General features: G+C 50.1%; 1 pseudogene; it reads left to right on the top strand.

Annotated features, from left to right (window-relative positions):
• LOC134432716 (uncharacterized) overlaps window positions 1–13,593 on the top strand; it is an 899,340-nt pseudogene that overhangs the window by 331,001 nt on the left and 554,746 nt on the right.

The following is a 13,593-nucleotide window of genomic DNA, read 5'->3' as shown; positions in this document are numbered from 1 at the left end:
GATTGTCTATTCCAGAATTTTGACCCCCAAATACTTCCAAGGAGGTCGTTGTTGAACCTTTTCTGGAGCCACCTGCAGCCCACAAGAATACAAAGCATTGAGCAACTGAGGCTTAATCCTCAGCAGCTTGTCCTGGATGCAGCCACTAAAATGTCGTCCATGTAATGATACAGACGTGTATCAGAAAACTGCTTGTGAACTCCAGACAAGACACAGGCCACATACCATTGGCATATGGCTGGAGAATTTCACATTCCTTGGCTCAAAACTTTCCACTGATATCACTGTGTGGGCTCAGCATTGTTAATTGCTGGCATCGAGAAGGCAAATTTTGGTCTGTCATCAAGATGCAAAGGAATTACAAAAAACAATCCTTCAGATCCACGATGAGGACTGGCCAGTCTGCAGGAAGCATGGTGGACGACGGCATGCCCGCCTGCAATGTTCCCATGCTTTCCATCATGGCATTGACCTTTCGGAGGCCTTGTAACAACTTCCATTTCCCATATTTTTCTTGATGCAGAAGATAGGAGTGTTCCAGGGACTGGTAGAAGTCCCCAGATGACCCTGGTCCAACTGCTCCTGCACCAGATTTTGAAGGTGTCTTAGGGTGACATTATGATGCTTGTGTCCCCATTCATGTGTTCTGTTAATGCTGGATATCATGTTCTGTGCCTTTAAGACTGGCTCCGAAGAGTGAAAGTTTTGTTTGGGTATTCATATCAGCCTGGCGGGACACAGAGAGACTGCGGGTCTTGATTTTGCTGCTTTTGCTTTTTGCTTCGCTCTCTCTCTCTCTGCTCTCGCTTCTGCTTGCTTTTGCTCCTGCTCATTAACTAGTTTAGCTAAGCAGTCCAAATTCCTTCCTGGACTGTTTGTCCTCTCCTCTTTTTCGACCATCTCAAACCTGCTCCGGACTGGGACCTGAGAACACCGAGAGTTTGCACCTTGTGGCTGCAGCAGCTGCCCCAGCGCCGGAGGGACTGAGAACAGAGCGACCACCCCCGAGAGAGACTTTCTGAATTTGTCACCTTTTTCAGAGCGGTGTCATCCGGTATTGTTCATTCTGTGGCTGGGGGTGCTGTGCCTGTTAAATAAACAGGTTCTTTCCACTTCTCTCTGAGGAATCCTTCCCAAACCGGTTGCGGGGAAGGGCCGTGTGGGTTTGCTTTCTGGAGGGGCCCCCATTGGAGATTCTCTACCAAATTTACCCTAAACCAGGACAAAATTTGGCGCCCAATACGTGGGGCTCGAGCGAGAGTGGAAAAACCCTGTTTTGAGTGCATTTTGGTTGCCATTACTCTGTGTTTGTATAAAGCAGCTAATAGCCATGCTTTTTGAATTCATAATGTCTGTTGGGGTGAAGGCTTGCATGCATTTCTGGTCCCTAGGGTTTTTGAGATCTTAATACCTCTGTGGACCCTAGGTTTATTTTCTTACCCAGAAATAACTTTAGTATTGTCCCTAATATGTAGTGTTTATAGCAGAGGGGCAGAGACCAGAATAGCTATCCTGCTGGGCTTGGTGGTAATGATTTGTAAAAAGTTTATAAACATGCTGGGGTCTGCTCCAGGTATGAATGGTTCATTGCTATGGTTATGCATCAGTTTGTTAGAGGAGGAGCAGCAGGGGATCAGGCATTTCAGCCTTTGCTTTCCTTCTTCTCCTATGAATCTGTTGCATCACTATTGAAGGATGTTCAGTTTCCCCTGAACATTAAAGAGACCATCTTTCTGGTATTCAATCTGGTAACCTTCCTCTATACAGCCTGCTGCTTCTCTAGGATGAGGGCTGAGATTTCTAGATGGGCTGATGAGACCCCTGACTCAGGAGTAGACCCCGGTGTGGAAAATCCCAAGTGGTGTGGGAAATGGGAGGATATGGGCCAAATCCTGAAGGAATTCTCTGACCCTATAGTCTGGGATTTTCCCCATGAGCAAATTCAGAACCCAGCTGAGGTGGGGAAATATCTGAAAGAGAAGTACCAGGATGAGCCTAAAGAGAGGAAGGTCATTGCAGTGAGCTGGGCCCTGGCTTGTGCTCATCGCTCACTGCTAGATCCTGTCGGGCAGCAGACAGAGGCAGGGGGGCAGGGAGATAAATCAGCAGCTATCTCGGTGACTCAGGCTGCAGCCAACAGCCCAGGCTCAAAGCCAGCAGCCAAACCAGATAGTGAGCCTAAGCCAGCAGCTAAACCAGAAAATAAGCCTCAACCAATGGCTGTTGCTGCCAGTACTAGAAGTGGGAAATGCACGGACAAGACCAATCGACCAGTGGATGATGAGGATGATGATGAAGGAGAAGGAACCTCCTGACATAAAATCAGGAATCAATGCCTCCTGATATAAAATCAGGAATCAAAGCAGCAGGTGCAAGATCAGATGCAAATATTGAGTCCTTTTCCCTGAAGGAACTTTGTGGCTTATGGAAGGATTACATGTGGAGACAGGGTCTGTTTCTATTGCTGGTGTGACAGGGGCATCACAGGATTTTACTTTGGTGGAAGCTGAGGTGAGCCTGACTGGAAATGAGTGGAAGAAAGACACTGTTGTGACTGGCCCAGAAGCCCCATGCATTTTAGGTATAGACTTCCTCCGAAGTGGCTATTTCAAAGACCCAAAGGGACTCAGATGGGCATTTGGAATAGCTGCTGTAGAGACAGAGGGTGTCAAGCAGTTGAACAGCTTGCCTGGACTGTCAGAAAACCCATGTGCAGTAGGACTTCTGAAGGGAGAAGAGCAACAGGTGCCAATTGCCACTTCCATAGTACATTGATGACGGTATAGAACCGCTCGAGATGCTGTGTTCCCCATCCATAAGATGATCCAAGAACTGGAGAGCCAAGGGGTGGTCAGCAAGACCCACTCACCCTTCAACAGCCCCATTTGGCCTGTGGAAAATCTGAAGGAGAATGGAGATTGACTGTGGACTATCGTGCATTGAATGAAGTGACTCCACCACTGAACGCTGCTGTGCCAGACATATTAGAGCTCCAGTATGAGCTGGAGTCCAAGGCAGCAAAGTGCTTTGCCACTATAGACATTGCCAATGCATTTTTCTCCATTCCTCCCAGCAGAATGCAGGCCTCAGTTTGCTTTCACCCGGAGGGGAGTGCAGTACACCTGGAACCGACTGCCCCAGGGGTGGAAGCACAGCCCCACCATCTGCCATGGACTGATCCAGGCTGCACTGGAAATGGGTGAGGCTCCAGAACATCTGCAGTATATTGATGACATCATTGTGTGAGGGGAACACAGCTGCAGAAGTGTTTGAGAAAGGGAAGGAAATCATCCAAATCCTCCTGGGAGCTGGTTTTGCCATTAAAAAGTCAAGGTAAGGGCACCAGCTCGTGAGATTCAGTTCCTGGGAGGGAAGTGGCAAGATGGACTGTAGTAAACCCCATACATTTAGCAAAAGCACCATGGAGAATCTAACAAAAGGGATGCTGACACAGCAGCAAGGAAGCTTCCTGACTCCATGGACATCTGCCCTATAAACTGTCTCTATAACCATGTGAGGCAATGCCATGGTAGCCTTTACCTATCGGTCATTTTATGGTCCCCCTAATCCCTTGCCATTGGTCAAGTTTGGATATTTGCCAAGCCTATAAAAATAGCATGCTGTACCCTACTAGCTCAGAAGAAGAAGAGCTGAGACCCTTCGCGGACCCCCAAATAAAGCCTTCTCTGTGGAACAGCTTCTGCCTTCTCCTTCGCCTCTCTCCATCTGCTGCTGCCTCAAGCCCGGGGCTCCACTACCCAGCAAGCAAAGAGCTGAGGTCCTAAGAGCTGCTAATCACTATAGAGCTGAATATCCCCAGGCTGGCTAGAAATGTAACCCCCCGGCATTGGCCTGAGATGGCTTCAGGCACCCGGTCCCTCCTCAGGGACTGAGATCCTGAGCACCAAGGCTCTGCTTCATGATAAGGCTGATCGGAGGCCTTATTAATGGACGGCATCAGATTCCTGCAGACGTAATCAACAAGATCACAGCAATGTCTCCACCCACCAATAAGAAAGAAACATAAGCTTTCCTAGGTGCCATAGGCTTTTGGAGGATGCACATTCCTGAGTACAGTCAGATCGTGAACCCTCTTTACCTGGTCACCTGCAAGAAGAACGAGTTCCACTGGGGCCCTGAGCAGCAACAAGCCTTTGCACAGATCAAGCAGGAGATTGCTCGTGCAGTTGCCCTTGACCCAGTCAGGACAGGACCAGAGGTGAAGAACGTGTTCTACTCTGCAGCCGGGAACCATGGCTTGTCCTGGAGCCTTTGGCAGAAGGTGCCTGGGGAGACTCGAAGCTGACCACTGGGATTTTGGAGTTGAAGCTACAGAGGGTGAGAAGCCAACTACACTCCCACAGAGAAGGAAATCTTGGCTGCCTATGAAGGAGTCCAGGCTGCCTCAGAGGTGACTGGCATGGAAGCACAACTCCTCCTGGCACCCCGACTACCGGTGCTGGGGTGGATGTTCAAAGGAAGGGTTCCCACCCCCCACCACACCACTGATGCTACATGGAGTAAACGGATTGCTCTTATCCCACAGTGCGCCCGTACTGGAAACCTGAATCGCCCTGGGATTTTGGAGATAATTACAAACTGGTCGGAAGGTGAGAACTTTGGTCTTACTGATGAAGAGCAACAAGAACCAGTGACACGGGATGAAGAGGCTCCTCCCTATAACCAACTGCCCCCAGAGGAAATGCGCTACGTTCTTTTCACTGATGGTTCCTGTCACATCACAGGGATGGACCAGAAGTGGAAAGCAGCCATATGGAGCCCCACACAACAGGTGGCAGAGGCTACTGAAGGAGAAGGTGGATCAAGTCAACTTACAGAACTCAAAGCCGTTCAGCTGGCCCTGGACATTTCTAAGGGAGAGAAATGGCCAAAGCTCTACCTCTACACTGATTCATGGATGGTAGCCAGTGCTCTGTGGGGATGGCTGGAGAGGTGGAAAAAGGCCAACTGGCAGCGTAGGTGTCATGGTTTGATGCTGGCACAATGCCAGTGCCCCCATGAAAATATATGCTCCCTGGTGTCCGCTGTGAGATGTAACCAGGAATAAGCAAAGCAGGCCCCCACTCAGAAATAAAGAAAAGAAACCTTTATTAACTAAACTACAACTCTAAGTAACAAGAAACACACAGGGAAAATGAAAACTTTCCAAAAACATTTCCCCCCCCGCCACCAAATTTCCAATACATCTATCCCCCAAATCATCAACTCTCGGTCCATCACCACCCTTTAGGTAATCAATTCTCACTTCATCAAGAGGAGAGGAGTCCTTCTTGTGCCATAGGCTTCCCCAGGAAGCACCGTTGAAACCTCATGTGTTTCCACGTCACTCGTGGCACCGCCTGGAGAACATCTGCCATCGTGACATCTTCCTTCCATGTCCAGTACTCTCACCACTGCACATGGACCCGAGCTGCTTCTAGAGTTGTCCTTTTAAGGATGCTTTGTCCCATTCCAAAAAGGGCACAGTCGCACCTTTGGGACACCTGTGCCCACCAAATTTCACCCCCTGGGGCCGAGGGGTACCAACACTGAACCCTCTTGGCTCTGAGCCATTGCCTCCCCCTGGATGCAGTCTCTGTGTCACAGGAAACATGGTTCTGTCCATGGCTATACAGGAAAAGTCCAGCTAAGGCCACTCCATCATCTCTTCCCACCTAAGATTCTTCTCTACTCTCCTGACATCTTTCACTTGCCCAGACCTTCACACTTGCACATTTCCTTGCTCCATTTCATCTCTTATCTCTCTTCCAGGAAAGGTTAATGTTCTGCAAAGATTTCCTTGTCCGAAAAAGGGTTAAAAGCTCGGGCTCTACCCATCCAAAGCTCCCACAGAGGCCGGACCCCTTCTCGCTGCATCCCCCCCGCCCCTTTCCGCCAGCCGGGCTGTGCTGCCAGCACAGGATATCAAATTTCACGGTGGCACAGGCGCTCTGTCTCTCTCTCTCTGTCTCCTGGGCAGAGGTGTGGCTGCCCTATGCCTCTCAGGGCTCTTCCACCGTTCCATCCTCGGGCCAGGCCTACCTCACCCAGCCCCAAACCAGCCAGGAGCTGGGCAGGGGAGGCCCGACCTGCTTCCCTCGCTGGAACCCTGGAGAGCTTCCCCCGGGAGTGCTCTGCTTTTTAACCCCTGTGTTCACAGAGGCGTATCCAATGTCCCCAGTGGCCAAACCAGGTGCCAGTATTCAAATGTGAGCACCTACTGGCCTGACCACTTCATATCCCAGAAAACTAACTTCCTCTCAAACCGTGACATCTATATAATCTCAGTCCAGTTTATCCCAGTCTGTAGGAACCCAGTCCATTTGATCCCAATCCATATTTGATCCCAGTCCATATTTGATCCCTGTCCATAGCTTATCCTAGTCCACATATGATCCCAGTCCATAAAATCTGTCATATTTGATCCAGGCCCTATTTTATCCCAATTCATATTTGATCCCAGCCCATATTTGATCTCAGTCTATATAAGCTCAGTCCAGTTTATCCCACACTGTAGGATTCCAATCAATAATTGATGTCAGTCCAAATTTGACCCCAGTCCATATCTGATCGCAGTGAATAGTTGATCCCAGTCCGTATTTCATCCCAGTCCCTATTGATCCCAGTCCCTATTTGATCCAAGTCCCTGTTTGATCCTAGTCCATATTTGATCCCAGTCCATATTGCCCTGCACACATTCCAAAAGTCTGCAATTCCAGCTTCCAGCCAGGAAAAGATGTTCCTGCCCTTGAAGGGAAATGGAGCAAAATCCTACAGAGACATTTCCCTGCCAGCCTTCAGGACTTCAGCTCCTGGGACTGGGAATTGAAATAATAATAGGGAAATAAAATAGTAAATAATCAGGGGAGGGTCTATGGGGCCAGAGGGGTCATCTAAATCAGGGCAGAGGTCAATTAATTCAGGGCAGGGGTCAATTAAATCAGGGGAAGGGGAATTAAAACAGGGAAAGGTCAACTAAATCAGGGGAGGGTCTTTGGTGGCAGGCGTCAATTAACTCAGGAGAGGGGTCATTAAATCAGGGGAGGGTCTTTGGTGGGCACTGGGGCAATAAATCAGGGGAGGGTATTGGGTGGTCCCTGAGGCAATTAAATATAGGGAGGGTCTCTGGTGGTGCCTGGGTCAATTAAATCAGGGGAGGGTCTCTGGTGGTCCGTGGATCCAGGGAGACACTGAGAGAGAAACGGAGCAGGCAAAGAGAGGCAGGAGAGAAAAGGGACACAAAGACAATGAGCTGAGAAGGCGGCACTCTGCAAACAGAACTGCAAAGACTGAACATGAACAGGAGAGAAATCAGTAAGTCTCAGAGTTTTATTTGCTGTCAAATACATCCCACACATCCAACCCCACACAATCTCCATCCCACCACTCTAATTGAGATCCCACGACTCTAAATCACCTCCCAACCTCATCTCAGCCTGATGACTGCGGAATCGAGTGAGTTTGGCATGGGATTGAGTTCTTTGAGGTGGGTTTGAGCTCTTTTTGGGGTCAGATTGAGCTGTTATCACTGGGATTTGAGTGATTTTGAGGTGACAGATCCATTCCTCTTGGCTTTTGCAGTGCAAAGAGATGGAGAATAGAGAAAAATTAAGGTGAAATTAAAAGGCGAAACAGCCAGGTATGTTCTCAACATGGATCACAGGGAATGTGGCTCACCTGGGCTGTGCCCAAAGTGCCTCCTCCAGTGGGGGATGGAGCTGGAGCAGCGCACGAAGCTCTGCCCGCACTCGGGGCACTCGCAGGGCTTCCCTTACCAGTGCCTCCGTTGGTGTCGGGTCAAGCTAGAGCTGCTGGAGAAGCTCTTCCCACCCTGGGGACACTCGTAGGGCCTCTCCCCAGTGTGGATGCACCGGTGCCTGACGAGGGCGGAGTCGTGCTTGAATCCCTTCCCGCAGTCGGGGCATTGGAAGCGCCTCTCCTCTCTGTGACTCAGATAGTGATGGAGGAGATCAGAGCTGGTCTGTAACCTCTTCCCACACTTGGAACACTCATAGGGCCTCTCTCCAGTGTGGGTCCTCTGGTGCGTGATCAGGCCGGAGCTCTGGATGAAGCACATCCCACACTCGCCACACTCGCAGGGCTTCTCCCCAGTGTGGATCCTCTGGGGCACAATCAGGTTGTAGTTCCACCTGAAGCTCTTCCCACACTCCCCACAAGTGTGGGTCTTCTCCCCATCATGGAGCTGCTCACGGAGCACCAGCTCTGAGCTCTGGCTCTGTCTCCGGCCGCCTTCCCAGCCCAGGCTGGCTCTTTCCCCCTCAGATCCCCGCCAGCTGCGTTTGCAGCCCCTCCTCGTGCGGCATCTCCGGGGCTTTTCCTCCTCATTGGCTTCCTGCACCATCGAGCCGCTCAAAACAGCCTCTTCCACCAGGTTCTGCCGCGGGCATTTGTCCTCCCTGCTCTCCATGCTCAGCTCCTGCTCTGGGGGAGGAAGGACAAGGACAGGATGGGATTTTCCTCCGTGCCACAGGCAAGGGCAAGGAAATCCCCCCAGGGCTGAGCTGCAGCCGGGGCTGTGCTGGGCTGGGAGATGGAGCAGCACAGAGGGGAAAGGGGCACTGACTTCCTCCTCACCTGCCTCAGTGTCCCGGGGCATCTTCCTCTTCCTCTCAGCCTCCCTGGGGTTGGCAATGGGCAATCCTGGTTTGGGGAAAACAAGGAATGAGCGTGTTTGCAGGAGTATCGGGGGGTAGGACGGTCTGGACCGACGGAGACAAGAGATCTTTCCAGCCTTTTCGTGGAACTTGCGGTTTATTGCAAAGGGCCTGGGTGCAGGGTGTTGCTTGCAGCTGCCAGGCACAGCTCGGAGCAGGCCTGAGAGAAGAGAGGGGTAGAGAGGGTGAGAGGGCAAGAGAGTAAGAGGAGAAGAGTATACAAGAGGGAGGTTCCCGTTACAATACAATCAATCTTCTGTGTTGAATATTCTATTTCTCACTAACACATCTAGTACAAGATACAAATCCTACAGCATTTACATACAGCCTGTAAAAATCATTACATCACCATACTATGTTACATTTTAAACCCTAAAAACTCCTCTTTGGACCCCTTCTATTGAGCTAGTGGGGTCTGCTCTGACCTGTTGTGGTGTGCTGTAATGTCCCATTTTGGCCTTCCAGGTCATTTCCCCAAGTGTGCCTATGCCTCTCTCCATTCCCCCTTGCCCCCATGCTTAGTGAGTCCTGTCAATCAGGCTTAACATTCCAGCAACGTGTCGTGTGGTTCGTCAAGTTCAAAGGATGCCCCTATGCCCAGAGGTCATTGGCCTTTCTGGGTGTCATCTTCCCCTGAGACCCTGCCCCTCTCACCTGGTTGGTGGCTCACCTGTACCTCCCCTCCCCCTGTCCCTGAGCTTAAAAAGGTCATCAGACCATGCAGCCGAGATTCTGTTGGAGCAGTTGCTCACGTTCAGACCTCTGTAACCATGGAATAAACCTCTGGACATTAAACCCTCCAGCAGAATCCTCTCCTTTTTCTCTTCACCATCGCCTGAAGCTATTCCTCCTGAGGTAAACGGGGTTCCTAACAAGCCTGGACTTGTTCAGTGCCCAGTTGCAACCACCAGCAAGCCAAGGTATCTCTGGGGTGATACACCGCAGTTGCTGCCTTTGGCCCAGCAGCGAGCGTCAGACTGGCCCAGGCGCAATCTAACTGGAAATATTGGGAGCCTTTTTCCAATATTTGGCGTCCCTGAGGTGGGCTAAGCGACTCTGCAGCCTGAGACGGACTCGCAGCACCTTGGAGAAGCTTCTAGCAGCCATGCATCCAGCTGAAAGGGGCTTTGGTTGCATCGCCCTCAGCTAGAGACTTTGGGAATATTCCCAGAAGAAGTTTCATGGACTGTTTGGTGCCTCTGGAAAGCCCAGCTCCTTTCTGGTGAGCAGATTTTCCAGAGGGAGGACAGGGTAGCCTCTCTCGCCCACAGAGAGGTCCTTTCCAGTTAAGAGACCTGCCTGTACCCAGCCAGCTACAGCTTCCATTTCGGGTGAGTATCTCTGCTCTCGGTGGAGCAGGAGCTCAAAAACAGACTCTGCCGTGAGTTCTGTTCCTTTTTGCCTTTGCATTTTTCGCTGCGCAGCCCCACAGACGGGAATTCATTGCGTTCTAGCTATTAGCTTTCTGCCGCATGTGTTACTCTCTTTTGAAATTCACGCCGGAGTGGGAGCTCTCTGCCCTTCCCCTCGGCTCTGCAGCGCAGCAGGCTCGGCTCTCTCCACGTGGTCAAGGGATATCGCTCTCTCTCTCTCAGCTCTCTGTGCGGGGGAGGGGGGTTCTCTGCACACGCGGTGCGGGGGGCCCCGGTTTCGGCTTGCCACGTGGCGTGGCTGCTCTCTCTGCTCCGCGGGGGGGCTGCATTCCACGGCGGGGGAGGGTTTGTTTCTGCCTGAGCTCGGCAGGGCGTGCCCTGCTGCTGCTGCCCGGGAATTTTAAAAGCAGTATATACAGCTGCATTGTGAAGCTTTTGTCGGCTCGTTATCGCTTTCCTATCTGTGTTGTTTTTTTAGAAATCGGTAGCTGATTTTAGCTTTGTTTTTAGTCAGACGGGATCTGGTACTTTGCTTTTTACATCTAACATGGGTTTGAAACTCAGAAATGTACAAAAAGGAGTGTTTTATAATATTGTTAGCATTTTAGACAGTGGTAATGTGAAGTCCTCAAAGGGAAAATTGAAACAGTTTATAAGATGGATTTTCCTCCACTTCCCACAAATCTCCCCTAAAGAAATCCACAATATTCAATTCTGGGATAAAGTTGGGAATGAATTGATAACCTTAGGACAATCTGGCAATGCACCCTCAGCTAAATTTGTGTTTTGGAGTTTACAAATTCGAACAGCATTGCTCAAACAAAAAGAAATGGAGAAAAAGCCAAAAGTAAAGCCATGTACCTCTGCTCTCCCTGTTTCTCCCTCTCCTAGCTCTAAAACCCCTAAACCTCTTTCCCCAAAACTTGGTATTTTAAACAGAGCACACTCATTGGGAAGTCGACTCCCAGAGTCTGTTGAAATGCCTGAGTTGCCCTGTCCACAAGGCCCTGGCCAGGCTGCGTGGAACCTTTCCCAATCCCCTGTGTCCCCTCCTCTGAAACCCACAGCACGTGTTAGCTTTCCAGAGAGCAGTGATGCCCAAAATGGCCCCCAGTCCCTAGGGGGTCCACATCCTAGGTGGATGCCACGTGGCATCTTCCCAAACCTGGTCTTCTTCTTCCCAAAATCCTCTTAAGCATCCCAAAACTCCAGCCCCATCCCCCTCTCCTCTTGTTCCTCGTGACACCTTCACCCCTCCCCCTCCCTTTCCTGCAATACCCTCAGCTCCGCCCCTCTACTCCTCCCAGGGGGCGTCTGCTGACGTGATGTCACCAGGTGTCCCCGCCCCCTGCCTGCCCCTTGACCCCGCCCCCTGTTCCCACAGTTTCCCCGCCCCCTGCCGGCCCCCTGTCCCCGCCCCCTCCCCGGGCTCCCACGGTGGGGACACACCCACTGCCTGTCCCCAAACCTGTATCTGTGATCCCAATGCTTCCAATTCAAGGGATACAGAGCAGAGAACAGCAGATTCAATGCATAGTCCCATGTTGTCACTGGCTCCTGTTACCTTTCAGCCTGCAGCTCAGGGGGGAGCAGCTCCAACTGCTAATTGGAGTTCTTTTGGACGACAATTGATTAAAGAGATCTGTAAATCTCATAAAGAATATGGTCCACACAGTCCATATTTCCGTGGCCTTTTAAATTCTGAACTGAGTAGGACTGTGGTGATTCCACATGATTTAAAACAGCTTTTTTCCTGTCTCATGACCTCCACGGCATTCAAATTATGGGAAATAGCATGGAAACAACTGCTAAAAGATGCTCTCCCAGGCTTGCATTCTGATCCAAACACAGCCAAAGACAACAGTGGTAACCCTATCACCATTGAGCACCTCTGTGGTGAGGGCCAATGGTCTTCTCCCTCAATCCAAGCTACTGCAATTCCTGCAGAAACACTTGAGAAAGGAAAAGAAGCAGCTGAAAAAGCATTCTTTTCCCTACAACCTGAGGGGCCTTTTGAGCCCTATAGTAAAATTAAACAGCTACCATCAGAGCCTTTTTTGAAATTTGTAGAAAGGTTAACTAGAGCTATTGAAATACCAGTTAAAAAAGAGAATGCTAGAGAAGCAATTTTAGAGGAAATGGCATTTACAAATGCAAATGAACAGTGTCAAGCGGCAATCCTGAGCCTTCCTATAGAATCTCCCCCTACACCCTAAAAGATATGTTCCTAGTGTGTAACAGGAAAGTGCCTCTGATGAGTTTGGCTGAAGACACCAGACCAAGGCTGCTGCCAAGACCACCTCAGCGTGTCGCTGTTGCCAGCCCTGCGCCTTTTCCCTCAGCACAGCAGTACCCTGGGCAGCAGCGGAGACCAGCAATGGTTGAGCCCACAAAACCATGCCTGCTTTGTAACAACCTAGGGCACTGGAGTAACCAGTGCCCCCTGAAAAGGGAATTTGATGAATTTAGAAATGGCAGGCGAGGAGAACTACAAGCCCTCCCTGGGGGTCAACGACAACAAAAAACTGAAAAGGGAGCGCTGGCCTGCCAGGCGCACAGACACAAAAAGAGCAGGCCAAGGGAATAAGAGTAGCAAAACAAATCAAGCGCGCGGTAATATTAATGGTTGTGTAAGTGAAGCAGGTGTATGATTTAAGTGATCCTGTGTTAACCATGTCTTCTGTCAATGAGCCTTACTGGTTGCAGCTGACTGAGTCACTCCATCTGGAGGACACTGATTGGCATTTTGTGTCTGTAAATCCTGAACAGAAAGGTACTTGGAACCGGATTCGTTGTAAGTACATCGTCATTGGGGACACCAAACACACACCACAAGAGATTGAAATTGCTCCGGGAATGACAACATCAGATCTTGAGCAATTTGTTCTCGGCCTGCACTGTTTCCACCCACCCCTGTTTCTTCCCAAGGGACAAATTGTTGCACAAGCTATCCCTGTGCCATCTTTACCTGAAAATATTGATAAACAAGGGCCCACAGTCGCCCAAGTACAAGTTATTGGGAAAGACAAACCCAAATTATGGTGTAATGTCAGTGGGGGTGGGGAGTCTAAACGCATTGAGATGCTTGTAGATACAGGTGCAGACTGCACAGTGATTCCAGTACAAGACTGGCCAGCACATTGGCCTTTGCAAAATGTTGCTGGTCATCTTCGAGGTGTAGGAGGCCTGCAATTGGCAAGACAATCCAAAAGCATTATTCAATTCGAGGGACCAAACGGACAATTGGTAAATATCCGTCCATTTGTGTTAGATTATTCAGAACCTTTGTTAGGGAGAGATTTAATGGCCCAGTGGGGTTTCACAATTGATATTCCAGACTCTCCACAGCATATTTGTACAGCAGTCATTGAACAACAGCGCCCCACCCAAAAACTGAGGTAGAAAACAGACAAACCAGTTGATGTGAAACAGTGGCCGCTCAGTAAACAAAAAATAAAGGTGCTTGAAGAACTAGTGGAAGAGCAACTAAAAAAGGGCCACATTGTGGAGACCGTGTCCCCATGGAACTCTCCAGTGTTTGTCAT

This window comes from Melospiza melodia (assembly GCF_035770615.1).
Source record: "Melospiza melodia melodia isolate bMelMel2 chromosome 7 unlocalized genomic scaffold, bMelMel2.pri SUPER_7_unloc_1, whole genome shotgun sequence".
In the NCBI taxonomy this organism is placed as follows: Eukaryota; Metazoa; Chordata; class Aves; order Passeriformes; family Passerellidae; genus Melospiza; species Melospiza melodia.
Note: the sequence above shows the minus strand (reverse complement) of the source record. Positions and strands in the feature narration are given on the sequence as shown.